Raw genomic sequence first — 16,555 nt, forward strand, 5'->3', positions numbered from 1 at the left:
GCACTATGTCTGCCTGCACACTGCCATACTCCCAGCCACCATGCTCCCTGCCATGATGATAATGGACTAAAACTCTGAAACTGTAAGCTGCCACTTCAATTAAATGTTTTCCTTTAGAAGAGTTGTCATGGTCATGCTGTCTCTTCACAGCAATAGAACCTAACTAAGGCAGCAGGTAACAGGTGTGTCATAACTGCATGCTTCCAGAACTCTTGTTTGAGAAGCTTGACTGGAGTCTAGGTAGCGTCTGTTCGCTTTTACTTTGTTTTAAGACGGGTAGGCATTACAAAAAGGCTTCCAAGCTGTGCATGGTGTTTCTCTACAAGTTGAGTTCCAGGCCAGCCCGGGTCACACACTAAGACCCTGTCTGAAAAACAAAAGGAAAAACGAAAACCAAAGTAACAACAACAATGGTTGAATGTGGTGGTGCATGCTTGTAATCCCAGGTCTGAGGATCCATCCCTAGGGCTTGCTGATCAGTTTGAAGCTCTGAGGATGCAGAATTGGGTGTATCTTGGGAATGGGTCAGTGGGAGACAGAATGCAAGCAGCCCCAGGGGCCAGCAGGAGCCATCTATTGGTTGATGGTGAAGAGATCAGCTGCAAGCAGAGGGGTGAGTCTGGGACCCTTGAAGTGTCAGTCAGCCTCAGTCTAAGGCTGGAGACAGGGAAAGGGCTGCTATTCTCCCACTTCCCTTGTCACTATGTTCTGGCCCTGAGCAAGTTGGAGATATTCAGGGACAGCTTTCTGCTCTGGTGGTACTTTCTCGATCCCTGAGGTCATGCTAGGTCAGTTCCGTCTTCTCTCCGTTCACCAAACAGATGTGGCCAGGCTACAAATGGTTAGCCACCATGTGTGCCATATTGGAGCCAGCTTTCCAGAGCTCTCTGCTGACCACAGGGCCTCTCATGTTGTGGGGGAACGGATGGGGGTAGGGTGTGAAAGATGCTCTGAGAGCAGCTGGTAAGTTAAGAATTGTGCAATAATTTATGTCTGTCTCGGGGACTGCTTTGGAACCCCAGAAAAGCAGCAATTGTGCCAAGCTTTGTCACTGTCAACTCCCATCATCTGGCAGAGACTAGCACATAGGAGGTGTTTGGCACAGGATGGTTGAATGTCTAGTGATAAGGCAGAAGTGGGAGGGTCCCTGGTTCTTTTTGGAGGAGGGGATGCTACAATCATTGGGAAGACAGCACAGTCACAACCAGGACTATCCCTTTGTCCATAGCACCTTAGGGCCATATGGACTCTGCAGTGCCTTGCTGCTTCCCTTGTGTCTGAAGCCTTGGGATCCACAGAGGGACAGGAATACAGTGAAGCTTTGCTTTCGAGTGTGACACAGCGCAGTGCCTGGTGTATGGAGGGCACATCTTACCGCCAGCCTTTGCCGCTATCCATCTTCTCCCTAGGTGATGCGCTCACACCCATGGCTTCACCTCTGACAGTCATTCGCAAACCTCTGTCTCTTGTGAGGCCTGCCTGAGATGCAGGCCCACGTATCTCACTGCACAGTCTTCCTCTTCATCCGCCAAGCAATAGGGCATTCTGGGGCTGCCCTGACCTCTGAGACTCTCTATGCCAAGGTCCAGATGTCAGTTTCCGAGCGGCTGCTTTTCTGCTCTGTGTTCCAGCCTGAGAACACTGTGAGCTTCCTTGTCTCACCCTCTGACCCCTGCTCATCTCAGGCCCTTCCTGTCCCCCCTCCCTCCTGGGACCCATCATCACACACTCCCCACCTCCACAGCTGCCAGCACAGCTGGTCATTGACGGAACGTGCAGCTGCTGGGAGCCACATGTGTGGAACAGGCGGTGCACAGCTTCCCCTGGGGCTGGTGGGGATAAGAGTGAGACCATCTGTCTTTGTCTATTTGTCTGTCTATAACATACACACATGAACAAAGACACACATTCCCTGTTCCTTTTCTGCATGATGTGAATGACAGTGTTGGCTTGATTCCTTTTTCTTAGCCGTGGACTGTAGAGGTCATGATGGTCATATTGTCCGGGGAGGGGGGCCGCTCCTGAGAGTGCCAGGCAGCCCTGCTGCTGGATGCACACCCACTCCCCACTCTCAAGTTGAAATAGCCCAAGTCCTGAAATGGCTGTTCAGGGCTGGAATGACCTTCAGAACCTCCCAGCTTTCCCAGGCCCTAAGGGACAGCCTTTCATGGAGGAAGCCAGAGGCTCCAGACACATTCCAGAGCCCCCTTGGCAGCACCCAGGGGTTCCGGAGCAGTCTCAGCCTGGGGCAGTGCCAGCAACATCTGTCCTGGTTCCCACACTCTGGCCCCTCTGGAATCTCACAGATTTCTCCTCCATGTGTGCATGATGTCAGCAAGACCAGGACACTGTGGGAGGCAGGGAAGAACCGGGCTTCCTGAAGTTTGATGGCTGTGGGGGTGGGGTAGGGATAGAGGGAGAACCTGGTCCTTGCTATGCTCACACATGAGGATGGGATGGCTCTTTCCCTGGCTCTTGGACCTAACTGGGTTCCAGAAGGTGCTCACCTCCCTTTAGACCTGGGTCTTACCTGTAGCATGGGAGGACAGCAGGATAGGTAGAGGGAACAGGGTCTCATGTAAACCCAGGCTGGTCTTTGACTCACTTGGTAGCTGAAGACAACCTTGAATTCATGATCATCCTGCCTTCACCTCTCAAGTAATGAGATTACAGGTGTGTAATTATCCTACACCTTGTTTTATGTGGGTGATCAAACCCAAGGCTTTTTGCATGCCAGTTAAGTACTTTACAAACTGAACTACATCCCCAGACCATTAAGGCCTGCCTGCCTTCCTTCCTTCCTTTTTCCATTTTATGGTGTGTGTGTGTGTGTGTGTGTGTGTGTGTGTGTGTGTGTGTGTGTGTGTGTACAAGTGTGCATGTGTTTGGAGGTCAAAGAACAACTTGCAGTTGATTCTTTTCACCATACAACTTCTGGGACTTGAACTCAGGTCCTCAGGTTGGGCAGCACGTACCTTTACCTGCTATGTCATCTTGCTGGCCCCAAATTAAGTCATTCCTTAAAACTGCAAAGCAGCCATTTCTGCCTTTCCCCACCAAGGTTAAACCAAAGTCCCACTGTGAAAATGGAGTTAAGACAGCCCAGGGCAGGCAAGTCAGCAGCAGAAAACTAGGTTTCTTTTTGCCTCCAAACTCCCTCTCTGATGCTTTCATATGAAGACCCAATGGTGGTGAGAGCCAAGGCCTTGGCAAGTAGCTGATGTGGCTGAAATTGGAGTCTACCCAGTCCTCTGTGTTGTCAGGGAAACCACACTTCTTCTTCACTTCTTAGTGATGATGGAGACTTTTTAGAATATAATGCCCAGCCCTGTACTCTCCTGAGTATAGACAGACATGGGTCAATGGCCCAGGAAGGCTGTGCCACTTTAGCTCTTCTAGGAGACACAGGCTGAGTCCAGTAGGAGGGACAAGAGATTTCCCGGAGAATCAGCTTGGAAGGACAGGTGGGAGGGAGCAGATAGGGCCCTGCTACTGTGCTGGGGTGCTATGGAGCAGTTCCCTTGAGATTAAAAACCTTCCATTTTGGAGGGAAGCTTCTTAAGACTCAGGATGCTCCAAAGTTAAGTCCATAGACAAGCTGATCTGCCTAGAAGCGGCCAACACCAGCGGAGCCACCTGGAAGAAATAGACACTACTGGAGCTGTCTGGAAGAGGGAACCTAGCCCAGCTGCCTGGACCAGACCAGCTGCCTGAAAAAGACAATTCCCCCCTGCTGAGTGCCTGCAGATTGCTCAATGAGTGCCAGGTTTCCAGCATTAGCGAGCCATCACCAGTGCTGGAGTGGTGCCGCAGCTGTCTTTGAGTCATTTCTGCTCTTGTAAGTAACCCCTCACCCATACTCCTGCAAGTAACCCCAATAAAACTCACTGCTTCACCAAGTTGGACCCTGGCTGGTATGTGTACTTTTTGGCTTGTCATTGGTTCCCAATCTGAGGTGAGTCGATGTTGATTCCCATTTCCCTGGGGATTGTGTGACATAGCACGGGGCTCTGACCTACGAAGGAAAGGGGAGAAAAAGGAGGAAGGAGTGTTGAGAGTCTTTCTCTGAAATGCCAGCTAGCTCTCAAATCGTGACATGGAGACTTCTTATTAATTATGGAAGCTTGGCCGATAGCTTAGGCTTGTTTCTAAGTAGCTCTTAGAACTAAACTCATTTCTATTAATTTACTTTCTGACTTGAGGCTTTATTACCTCATCTCTGTAGTACCCACCCTGCTTGCTCTGCATCTATTGGCATCTCCCTTCTTCCCAGTGTCCTCTCTGCCCCGAAAATCATGCCTAGATATTAGCTGTTCAGCTTTTTGTTAAACCAATCAGAGTGACGCATCTTCATAGTGTAAAAAAAAAAAATTGTTCCACAAGAAAGGAGACTTGCTTAGTAAGAGCCACTGGTTCTGAGGGAGCCACGGTTGGGTTCGGAGTAGACAGAGAGTCTTAGCACAAAGAGAGCCAAACATCATGCCTGGGGAGATGGCTCAGTAGGTAAGCATTCTTGTGATGTGTGTATGAGTTTCAACACCCAGCACCCAACATAAAAGCTGGACAGAGTCACACACACTGGACTGGGGCTTTCTGACTTGGAATCCATGTTCAGTGAGAGGCTCTGTCTTCAGGAAATAAGACAGTGTCATGGAGACGGATACCCGATGTCTTCCTCTGGCCTCTGTACTTACTTACACAAATGTGCATGCGCACACAGTTATTTTTCAAAAAGAAAAGAAGTGCCTTGTATTTGTGTCCCCAGCATGCCGAGTCACTCCTGGCAATACCAAAGGAAAGATGTTCCTGAAGGTTATGAGTCTGAAGGTGTGACCCCTGCAACTTGTGGGCAGTGACACTTTAAAAGCAGGTTCTCTGAAAGAGAGGTCCTAGGGATGGGATGTGCCCTCCTGGCAGCTGTGGGGTGGCACTGTGGGGTGCTTTACAAGGTCAGCAAGCAGGTGACAAGTTCACACCCCTGAGCTGTCCTCGAAGTGGGAGGAACCTTGTACCACTGGGAACTTCCAAGGCTTCTAAACAGGACTTTGCCAGAGCAGAGAAAGAATGAAGATTCAGACCTCTGTATTCTGAATGTAGGTCCTCCTCCCCCACCCCCACCCCACCCCCACCCCCACTCCCATTTCTGTGGAGACACTCAGCTGTGGATAATATGTGGCCTGTGAGAGGAAGTTAGCTGATGAGGGTCTGCCCTCATGAATGCAGTCAGTGTCTTTAGAGACCCGGACAGCCTTTGTCCCTTTTACCACACAGTGCGGTGGCCATCTATGAGACAGAAAAGGGCACTCGCCAGACACTCAATTGGCCAGATCCTTGATCTTAGATTTCAGCCTCCAGGACTTTGAGAAATGAGGTTTTCTTTTTGTTGTTTGTTCAATCGTTTGTTTGTTTTTTGAGACGGGGTCTCTCTATATAGTCTTGGCCATCTTGGAACTTGTTATATAGACAAGGTTTGCCTTGAACTCACAGAGATGCTCCTGCCTCCATCTCCCAAGAGCTGGGATTAAAGGTGTGTGCTACCACATCTGGCTTGAGAAATAAGTTTCCATTGTCTCTAAGCTCTAAGTTTTATGGGAGTTTGGTGTAGAAGCTTGAACAGACCAACACAAGCCATTGAGGAGGGCAAAGCTCTGAATTTACTGCTCAGTTTCCTTTCTGCATCAGACAAGTGTTTTCCTTTTCTCTGCAAGGTGTAAATAGAAAACTTCACTTGTATCTCCAACTCTGAAAAAAAAAATAGTAAGGTGAAGGCAACTAGTATTTTTGTCTCTATACCTGTTAGACCCCTGAAAACTCAAGTATCCGGGGTCCCAGGTCACGTTCGAGGTCACCCTAATCATCAGGCGGATTCGAGAGCTTGCTGCAAACTGCACGAGGCTTTATTGTAATTTAACGAGCTATGTTAGCTTGGGTCTTTCACCTACCCGCCATGGCAGATGGCTCGCAAAAGACGGCTCCTAGGGGCTCCCGAAAGATCTTATAGGGCAGCGTAAGGGGAGTGTCTAGGGGTACGCACAGGCTCACGATTGGTGTGCCTCCAGGCTTGGAGGGCTTGCCCTGTGTTGATTGGTCAACTGGTTGTAATGGCCCATAGGCCCTCCCAGGGTGGTTGCTATGCTCTCTACTCATTGCTGTGTGCTTGTCCGTAAAGCACACCCAGAACCATAAAGCATAGCGCCACCAGCTAACTTCTGATTGGTTCCTTGTCACGAGGAACCGACTTTCTAGTGTCTGGGACAAAGTCATAGAAGCACGTGTTCGGCTGTTATGGCTGCCAAAAGGGAAGCTGGTTCTTTCATACCAAGGGACCCGCTTTTCTCCAAAGAGCCCACAGGACACCACTCCACATACTTCTGCCCAGAGTCACTCAAATGAAGAGGGCGGTCCACCCCTGGGGTTTGGAGACACGCAGGCTAAAGGAACTTAACGACAGCTCAACATTTCTGTAGGCTTTAAAAATTATTTTAGAAGCTGGGTGTGACCCACACCTTTAATCCCAGCACTCAGGAGGCAGAGGCAAGTGGAGTTCAAGTTCAAGACCAGCCTACTCTGTGTAGGTAGTTTCAGGCCAGCCAGGGCGACGTAGAGTAAGAACCTGTTTTGAAAGAAAGAATCAGGGGGAGAGGCCTCTTTGAGCACTGTATGCAAGTGGGGTACAGACACACATGCAGGCAAAATACCCATACATACGAGACAAAACAAAACAACAAAGAAATAAATATACTTCAGACCCAGGTGTGGTGGTGCAGCATTCAGGAAGCAAAGGTGGGTCTCTGTGAGTTTGAGTTTGTGGTTGTTTGCTTGGTTTTGTTTTTAGAAGCATAGAAGAAAGTCAGGATAGTGTAGGACTTAAGAGATATGCTGTAGTCTATTGACAAGTTGGTTTTTTGTGTGTGTTTTGTTTGGTCTGGGGTTTTTGCTTTTTTTCTCCCCTTTCCTTCCTTTCATCCCCTCTTCCCTCTGTCCTTTCTTTCTGCCCTCCCGTTCTTTGAGATGGAGTCTCTCTGTGTAACCTAGGTTGGTTTTAAATTCTGGTTCTTCCTCCTGCAGCCTCAAGTGCAGGATTGCAGGTGTAAAGTACCATCCTGGATCCAGATGACAAGCTGGCATCTAACCTTACAGATGGCTTCAAGTCATCATGTGGATTCTGGGAACTGAACCTGGGTCCTTTGCAAGAGCAGCTAGTGCTCTTAATCATGGAATCATCTGTCCAGCCCCAAATATATATTTTTTAAAGAACACAGTGTACCCTCATAGTTATAGTGTTCAAAACAATTTGTTTTTAAAGTGACCTGTTAAATGAGAGTTCAAGTGTGGCCGTTGAGCAAAAGGAGGAGAATATGAGCTCGGGTCATCCATGAACTCAGCAAGTAGCAATAAAGGGCACACACACACACACACACACACACACACACACACACACGCGCGCGCGCGCGCGCGCGCGCGCGCGCGCGCACACACACAGAGGGAGACAGAGAGAGAGAGATAGAGTGAGAGAGAGAGGGGAGGTGCCGAGAGCTTTCTACCTTGTTGCTCCTGTTTTTCAGCTCCAAGCCACAGCCATGTCACAGGGCTTTTGACCTCAAATCCAGTTTCAAGAGCGTGCTGGAAAGTAGAGGATTCAATTGTGGCAGTCCGTCCTCCATCTAGCTGCTTCCCTTGCTTTGGACACGATCCCCGGGTTGTGAACTGCAGTGAATAGTTTCAGTATCACTAGTCAATGGACATTATACAAATGTCTTGGTGTCATCAAGCATCTGAACACACGATTGCTATGACATTCCCGAAGATGGAGGCACTAAGGCTCCTGAAGGAACCTGCTCCATGAGAGAAGTGGGGAAGGAAGTGAAAGACCACATGCCTCCCATCCCTGGTGACCAGGTGGGTAGGGATGAGAGTGGAGGGACTTAAGGCTGGAGAATCAAGCAGGCACATTTTGGTCTAGTTTTTTTTTTTTTTTTTTTTTTTGGTTTTTCGAGACAGGGTCTCTCTGTGTAGCTTTGGAGCCTATCCTGGCACTCACTCTGGAGACCAGGCTGGCCTCGAACTCACAGAGATCCACCTTCCTCTGCCTCCTGAGTGCTGGGATTAAAGGCATGCGCCACCAACACCCGACCTCATTTTGGTCTAGTCTTATTCATCAGAGGAACTGCTGGGACAACCTTGGGAGCTTCTAGCTTTGCCCGGCTGTAGGCAGTATGAGATGTGGTAGCCAAACCCCCAAATGGCCCCAGACTGCTTCACTTGCGACAGTCACACCCTTGTGTAAAATTATCCCTGCACTGAATCAGGGTTGTGACCCATAGACAATGGCTGATAACGTGTTGCTTCTGAGGCTAGGTCATAAACAATAATGTCTTCAATGTCTCCTTCTACAACAGTCACATCTTGAGGACATTCAGGCAAATGTGACAAGCTGTGACTACCTGCCACAGCCACATGAACGTGTCATCTTGGAAGCAGACCTCCACAGCCCTAGTGGGACTTTCAGGTGACTCTAACCCCACCTGACAGTTGATCAAGCCTGATAAGACTGAGAGGTGATGACTCTGTGAAGCCTTTCCTGGATTCCTGCTCTGTCAACGTGTTAAGATGCAGGGAGCCCCAAAGGTAAGAGAGGAAGTATGGCTGGGGTGTATGACCCTCTTCCTTCTCAAGAGAAGACCTTTTCTTCCCCTCGTTTTCCTCAAGAGAAAATGGAGGCCACATCAGGAGCTCGATTCCAGGACAGGACAAATCTCCCATTATCTTTTAGATATCGGCTGGTTACTACTGCAAGGCTTGGCCACAGTGGAGAATGACTTCTAGTTTGTGTAACAATAGACCTAGGCCCCTGGGTGGACCCACACCCATCGTGAGGGCTGGTGGGACGTGCCTGGGGACTAGTGAGGGACTAGTGAGATGTGCCCTTGTGGAATGTCTGAGGGCTTGGGTATGTGCATTCTGGGACTATCTTGAGAATTAAAGGAAATATTTGATATCAGCTCTATACATGATAATAGATGTCTTCTGCCAGTATGTCCACTTTTGGAAAGCTATTTAAGAGGATGCTTGAATAAACCATGGTCTCCAGTACTGACTGAGAGCCCTCCTGAAATGACAAGATGTCTCTGTCTTGTCCTTAATGTCATTGGGTAGCTAAGGCTTCCACACTCCCACTCTCAGGGTAGGACTGGGGCTGTTTGGTTGGTTATGGTCACAGCCCCAAAGACATCAGTTCAGAATAGATAGCCCTCCCTCTGTAGTGGGACTGATACAGGCTGGACCTGAAGGAATCAGCTTTCCTTTTGGCAGCCATAACGGCCGAACACGTGCTTCTATGACCTTGCCCTAGACACTAGAAAGTCAGATTCCTGTCTCGTGACAGGGAACCAATCAGAAGTTAGCTGGTAGCGCTATGCTTTATGGTTCTGGGTGTGCTTTACAGACAAGCGCACAGCAATGACATAGAGAGCATAGCAACCACCCTGGGAGGGCCTATGGGCCATAACAACCAGTTGACCAATCAACACAGGGCAAGCCCTCCAAGCCTGGAGGCACACCAATTGTGAGCCTGTGCCTACCCCTAGACACTCCCCTTACGCTGCCCTATAAAGATCTGTACACAGCGGCTTCAAACTGTCTTTTCTAGCTGTCCGCCATGGCGGGTGGGTGAAAGACCCGAGCTAACATGGGGTTAGCTCGTTAAATTACAATAAAGCCTCGTGCAGTTTGCAGCAAGCTCTCGAATCCGCCTGGTGATTGGGGTGACCGCCAACGTGGCCTGGGACCCCTTATACTTGAGTTTTCGGGGGTCTAACAGACCCTGGCATTAAAGGTGTGAGTTCTGTTTAGACTGATTCATTGTCATGTAGCCCAGGGTGGTCTTGAACTCACAGAGATCCATCTGCCTCTGTCTCCTGAGTACTGGGATTAAAGGTGTGTGCCACCACTGCAGGGCCTCTATGTCTATGGCTAGCTTTGCATTCTGATCTTCAGGCAAGCTTTATTAGATCATAAACAAAATATCACTGCACTCATGGTTGCTGGGAATTGAACTCAGGACCTCTGGAAGGGCAGACAATGCTCTTAACCTCTGGGCCATCTCTCCAGCCCCTTCATTTCTTCTCATATAGTCTAGGGAATGGTGCTACCCATTTTTAGTGTGGGTCTTCCCATCTCAGCTTAGTAACTAATTCCTCATAAGTTTGCCCAGAGACTAGATGATCCCTCACAGCTGTGTCTAGAGGCTCGCCTTCTAGATGTTCCAGATCTGACAAGTTGACACAGAGAAGCCTGCTTTTCAGGGGCCTCAGTCTACCATCCACCCCAGAATCCCCCCTCATGAAAAAGGGATCTACAGAGACTTCAGCATCACTGAATTTTGAACCAGGTTTGGTGACACATTCTTGAAATTCCAGAACTTGGGAGATTTGATGCAGGAGAATTTTGTATTTGAGGCTTGCCTGAGCTAAATGGCAAGCAAGACGCCCCTCCCCCCCAAGCTTGAGGACAGTTTTATCAGGATATGAGAGAAAAACAGCAAGGAAAATGAGCTGTAAATCCAGGCAGCAGCTAGGAGAAGGTAGAAGGGGAAGACAGAAAACTGAAAACCATGCCATTTGTAAACGGCCTCATGGTGAAAGGGTAGGAGGAGCTTCAGTGAGAGTGGGGAAGCTCAGAACATCCAGGAAAACATGCCCAGGGTCTCACTGTATAGCCCTGTCTGGCCTTGAATCTGCTATGTAGATGGGGCTGGCCTCAAACTCACAAAGATCTACCTGCCTGTACAAGGATTAAAGGCGTAGTGGCCCAGCCTATGCCTAGGCTTTGGGATAAAGAATAGAAAGAAAAAGAAGAAAATGAAGGGGGCAGAGAGATGGCTCAGCAGTGAACACCTTCTTCCAGACAGCCCAGGTTAAATTCCCAGCACCCACATGCAGCTCACAGCTACCTGTGTCTCCAATTCCAGGAGTGACTTGGAAAACTGGGGTAACTCCTAGAACCAGGAAGGCCCCACAGGGCTGTGACAGAGACTTGACAAGCAGCTGCAAGACTTGTCCCCCTCTTGCTTTTTTTTCCTTCCTTCCTTCCTTCCTTTTTCTTTTCTTTCTTTCTTTTTTTTTTTTTTTTTTGAAACAGAGTTTCTCTGTGTAGCATTGGCTGTCTTGGAACTTGCGCTCTAGACCAGGATGGCCTTGAACTCACAGGCCTGTCTCTGCCTCCCCAGTGCTGGGACTAAAGGTGTGCACCACCACTACCTGGCTAAGACTTGTCTTAAAGTAAAAACTGTCAGATTTCTTAGGGCTTGTACCAGCATCTGGATTCATTTGTAAGGAATTAAAAAAAGAAAGAAAGAAAGAAAACAAGACAATATGCATACCTTAGAATGGCTATTTATTTGGATGGCTTTTAAGAAACAGAAGCCCTTGTAGTTCAAGGCATAGGACAAGCATGAGGGGAAGGACTCACAGTAATAAGAATGTAGCACCCCCATCATGTGACCAGGAAATGGGTGGACAGAGCAGGAGTCACTGGTGTGCTGAAAGCAGACAATGGAGAGGCGCTAAGAAGTGTGTGCGTGTTCTCGTTCCAGATAAGGGGTCACACAGACAAAGGAGCACATGCTCTAGCTCTCCAAGGAGGCACTTGGGGGTTTATGCCAAATGGCAAGCCAGCAGGGTCAGGTGAAGGAGCCCAGGGCAGCAGAGAACAGAGGTATGCAGAGGGCTACTGCTAGGTGGGCCAGCACACTGTTTATATGTGAGGCCTTCATTCTTGATCTTGTTCAAATAGGGATACGAGGAAATTGGAAGTTAAGGTATAGGTGTGCTAATTTAAAGATGAAGTTTGTGCAATTCATTCAGTTTTTGTTTTTGTTTTTTTAAACAGAATCTCACTATGTAGCTTTGACTGTCCTAGAATTTGTTCTGTAGACCAGACTGGCTTTGAACTCACAAAGATCCACCTGCCTCTGTCTCCCAAGTGCTGGAATTAAAGGCATGCACCACCATACCCAGCGACATTCAAGTTCTAGTATTGTTTTGTTTTGTTTTGCTTTTTGATAGGTCTCAATAGGTAGGGTCAGGCTGGCCTTGAATTTAGCATCCTCCAATCTCAGCCCCCAGTGCTGGAATAACAGGCCTGCACTTCCCTGCCCAGCTTGTACCCAAGCCTTAAACACAGGGGGTGTTCTACACCATCCCCAAGGTCTCATAAAGATTCAAGCTGTGGTTTGGAGAGTACTTGAGTCTAAAAGTCCCAATTCACTGGGCTGGGGCCAGCAGGAGCAAACTGGAGATAGGCTGGCTAGATTTAGCCAACAAGATATGCTTCCTTTGGCCTGAACAGTGTTTCCTAAACTTGAAATAGTTGCCAATATTTGAAAGCTCAGATTTCTAACTTCTCAGAAAAACAAACAAACAAACAAACCAACCAACCAACCATGGTGAAACATCAGGTCCCACCAGCCCAAATTCCTACATGGCAGTGGTACACAGGATCCTAGAGGCCATTTTCCTTCTCAAGGCCTGGCCTGGTGCCCCTTGCTCCTATCTTCTTCCTGTGTGGCTCCTGTAGACATAGGGTTTATGAACCCTGATCCACACAGTATGTTTGCAATGACCTTGGTAATTTTCTAGTCAGTGTCAGCTACAAGTCTAGTCTCAAGTCTCTGCCCTAATTTAGTGGCTGACAGCCACGAAGGCATATTCAGCCTTGGCCAGGAGTGTGAGACAGTGGTCTGCAGGATTTTGGGTTGCCTTATGGAAACTCTTACCCTTGTAAAGATGATTTGGTCTCTAAAGCCTCTGGATTTGTTGGGGTGTGGCCCATCAGGGAGACACTTCCTAGTCAAGGTCAAAGGCAAATCATGTCTGGCAAGAACAGGAGGCCAGGAAGGAAGTCAGCTTGCCTAGCTGTGGCCTTAGCATAGCTCCTAATCAGACCACATTAACCCTTCTCTGTTAGAGAAGGGAAGCTATGCGTGAAGATCCAGGTAGGGTCTGTTCTACACTTCTTCCCCATATCTGTAGAGCCACAGGGGTAGGAGACAGAGAGCTCAGAGGCAACGTAAGTGGAACAGAAAACTAGAGAGAAAGACTGAGAGGTCTGGCCTCCGTGGCCCTCGGGCGAGGCCCATGCAATGCCTGTGAGATGATGGGAAGAGCTAGGGGCATGCCCGTGAGATGACGAGGGTAGCTAGGACCAGTCCCAAGGAGTGATGCTGGTCATCAGCCTGTGGGGCCCAGGATCCTCAAACAACAGAGACAACCATCTGTACACATTCCAAGCTTGCAAGTGTGTGTGATACACACAGAGACACAGACATACATACATGTGTGCACACACACAGAGTCGGGAGCAGACAAGTCTGGGCCATCACTCACACCCATAAACACATACTCAGTCTATACAGTGGCACACAGTCATAGGTATTTCTCCATACACACCATCACAGTGGTTTTCGGTGAGAGCCCATCAGCTCATCATACAGAGATGTTTCACAAACATTGTCAGAGCACCTGAAGTCCCTTTTGGCCACTGTAGTGTGGAAAGAGAGAAAAGTAAACCATGAGCTACAGGCACAGCTGAGTGCCAGTCTGCAGTGCCATCTACTGGCAAGAGAGGTTTCTACACCTTGCGTTAAAGGCAGAAGCCAGCACACTGTACCAGTCCTGCGAAGCTACCAGCCAAGGAGCCAATGGTCCTCCTCCTCTCCGCCCTCCTCCTCATCCTCATCACCAGGTTCTGAGGGAGACAGGTGAGAAGCTGGCATCCTTGAAGCTGCACCACAGCATCAGAGAAGGAACATCAAGGACCACGCCTGCGTTCCAGAAAGCGATGGTCCGGTCCACAAAGGCAGTTAGTATCCAGGTTCCATCCTCCATGCCGCCTCCAACTGGGAAAGGCTGCCTGAAATGCTGTATGAAGAATCTGAAGCCAAGTCTGGGCTTTGTAAGGGTGACTGTCATGATGGGATGGTGACAGGAGGCGAGACAGCTTGCCATGTTTGTAGAGGATTCTGAAAACTTCCATTGTGAGGGTGACTTTGCTGCTTATATCTCATACCTGGGAGAAAACTTCCACCTTTTAGTGGAATCTCACTTTTCACTCCAACAGCCTCTGCCGAGACAAAGCCTTCTGGGGAGCCTTGAGAACTTGTTTCCAGAGAGCGCCTGAGGATACTAGATCTGAGCTGCTGGAGTCAACACTGGACACTTCGCGTTCTTCAAAGCCCATGTTTCACAGCCGTCCACTTACCAGCATGCATCAGGGCTCAAGAGACCCCATGAGGCCAATGGGGAGCCAAGACTACAGCTGTGGAGATGGGTGCTGGAGGGCCAGCAAGGCCACCTGTAGCCAAGATCCTGTCCTTCCTGGTCCCTCACCCTTCAGTTGAGAGGGTGAATTCAGTTTGACTTGTGTCAAATTTATGCATTGGCCAAATTGCAAATGACAGTACTTGGAATTTTAAATCCTCAAGTGTCAGGAAAGGATTAGACAGTCGTTGAGTCCCCATCTCGTCTCCTCTTAGCAATGGAACCAACTTCTGTCCTTAAATGTTTAGGAGGGTGTAACCTTGTTTGTCCCAGTGGTCCAGCAGTGTTTGCCTTGGCCCAGGGGTCAGCAGATATTCTTCATAAGAGGGTCAGATAGTAACTATTCTTTTGGTTTTGGGGTGTCTGTTGGTACCTTTAAATTCTGCTTCTGTAGTGCATCTATGAACCAGTGGACACGCTGTTTAAAACCACAGACACTTCTTCATGACAGCAGACAATGGATCCAGCTTGGCCTCAGAGTCCTCAGATGGCCAAACCCTTTATTAGCTCAACTCAAAGATGTGCAAACAAAGTTTCACATAGCTTGAAGCTGTTCGACAGTGGTATAGTAGGACTGCACATGATCTCATTTAAGTCACTGTTAGTCAGGATGCTCTAACCAAAATGTGTCTGTTGAAATGTGTCAGCTTTTCAACAAGTCAGCTTCCGGGGAGTTCTTCCTGTGAACATCTCAGACTGGAGCTTCTCTTGCCACTGTATGGGAAGTGATGGGCATCCATGTCCCAGTATCCGACAGTCCCAGCACTGCCTCCCACTAGCTGGGTGACTCTGAGCAAATCAGTATATCCAGGACACCTCAAGAGGCAGGGGGCAGACCCTGGTGTCCCCGTAGTCACCTCAAGAGAGTAGAGACGAGCCACAGTGCTGGTATATCCTCTAACAGGCTGTATCACAGGAAGAGACAGCATTCCCAGCAGAGGGGCCAGGGCATCTGAGGTTACCAAGGGTGTCCCAGGGACTGGGGAAGAGCTGTTCACCACATGCTATGGAGGGCCTTTGATAGTCTGATCATAGCTTTGCACACCAATTGAACAGAGGTGTAACAACGAGCCTGTCTTAGATTTGAACTTCTGGCTAGCTTCTGTGTTCTTTTAGCATATTCTGCTGTGTTCCCACTGATGTAGTTTAGCCATCATGTAGGGGAAAGAGGTTTGCTTTTTTCTTTTTGTGATGGGGTCTCATGTAGCCCAGACTGGCCTTGACTGGCTACGTAGCTGAGGATCACCTTGGCCTTCTGACTCTTCCTGCCTCCATCTCTCGGGTGCTGGAATTATAGGTGTGCACCACCATACCTAGCTTGTGCAATGCTGTGAGTTGAATCCAGGCTTTTGTATTCAGTAGGCAAGCACTCTACTGACTCAGCCAGATGTCCAGCCACATCTCCCTCCCCCGAAGGGAGTTCTGTAGTAATCTTAGCAGTCTCCATGCTTAGTAACAAACAGAGCTACTGTTCTGCTGAGTAGCAGTCCCACAGGGCCTGGGACTCTGTTGGCAAGCACTTCCTAGGAGTGTTCTGCCAGGCCTAGGGATGTGGTACTTCCAGCTAAAGGGGTCCAGTGTTCTGGGAGTGGTTGGCTCTTCTGCCCCAGTGCTGCAGTCTGAGGCTGGGCCTTGGGCTCTGATGCTCAGCTGATTTTTAAATCTCCTGGTAACACAATAAACAATGCTTCGGGCTGCCAGGCTCCTCTTTAGCCCTTGAGTCCATCAGGAGGACTGGCTGGCTGCAGCCAGAGCCTGCCCCCAGGACTTCTGGCCTTTTATTCCAGCTACAAAAGCTTTTGTCCAGTCTTGAGATGCTCATTTTTGGTTTCAATAATGGAATTTGGACTTTTCTGCACTGCCCAGGCTGGCTGTATCTATCTATTCATGGTGTCTCCAGTGAAATCCACAGCTTTTTTACTGCACCTTATCTTCTTGCTTCTGGCATGGTACTATCCCTGTTTCCTGAGAAACCTGGAAGGGTTTGCAGTATTCATGACCAGGCCCTGAACATTAGACCTCATGCATCCCAGCATCCAAATTTGGCAACATCTGGTGCTGTCTTCACAGTACACAGGCCTTTTCTGACTGGGCAGCCTAAGGACACTCTGTGAACCTGCACTCTGCATATCCTTACAAGCATTGTGTGACCACTGACTGTGAGCCTCAGGGAGGGACATCCTTCAAGGAGGTGATTATGGCCTCATGGCAGAAGGCTACTGTGTGATCCAGTGTAG

The sequence above is a fragment of the Cricetulus griseus genome, chromosome 2, assembly GCF_003668045.3.
Source record: "Cricetulus griseus strain 17A/GY chromosome 2, alternate assembly CriGri-PICRH-1.0, whole genome shotgun sequence".
Taxonomy (NCBI): domain Eukaryota; kingdom Metazoa; phylum Chordata; class Mammalia; order Rodentia; family Cricetidae; genus Cricetulus; species Cricetulus griseus.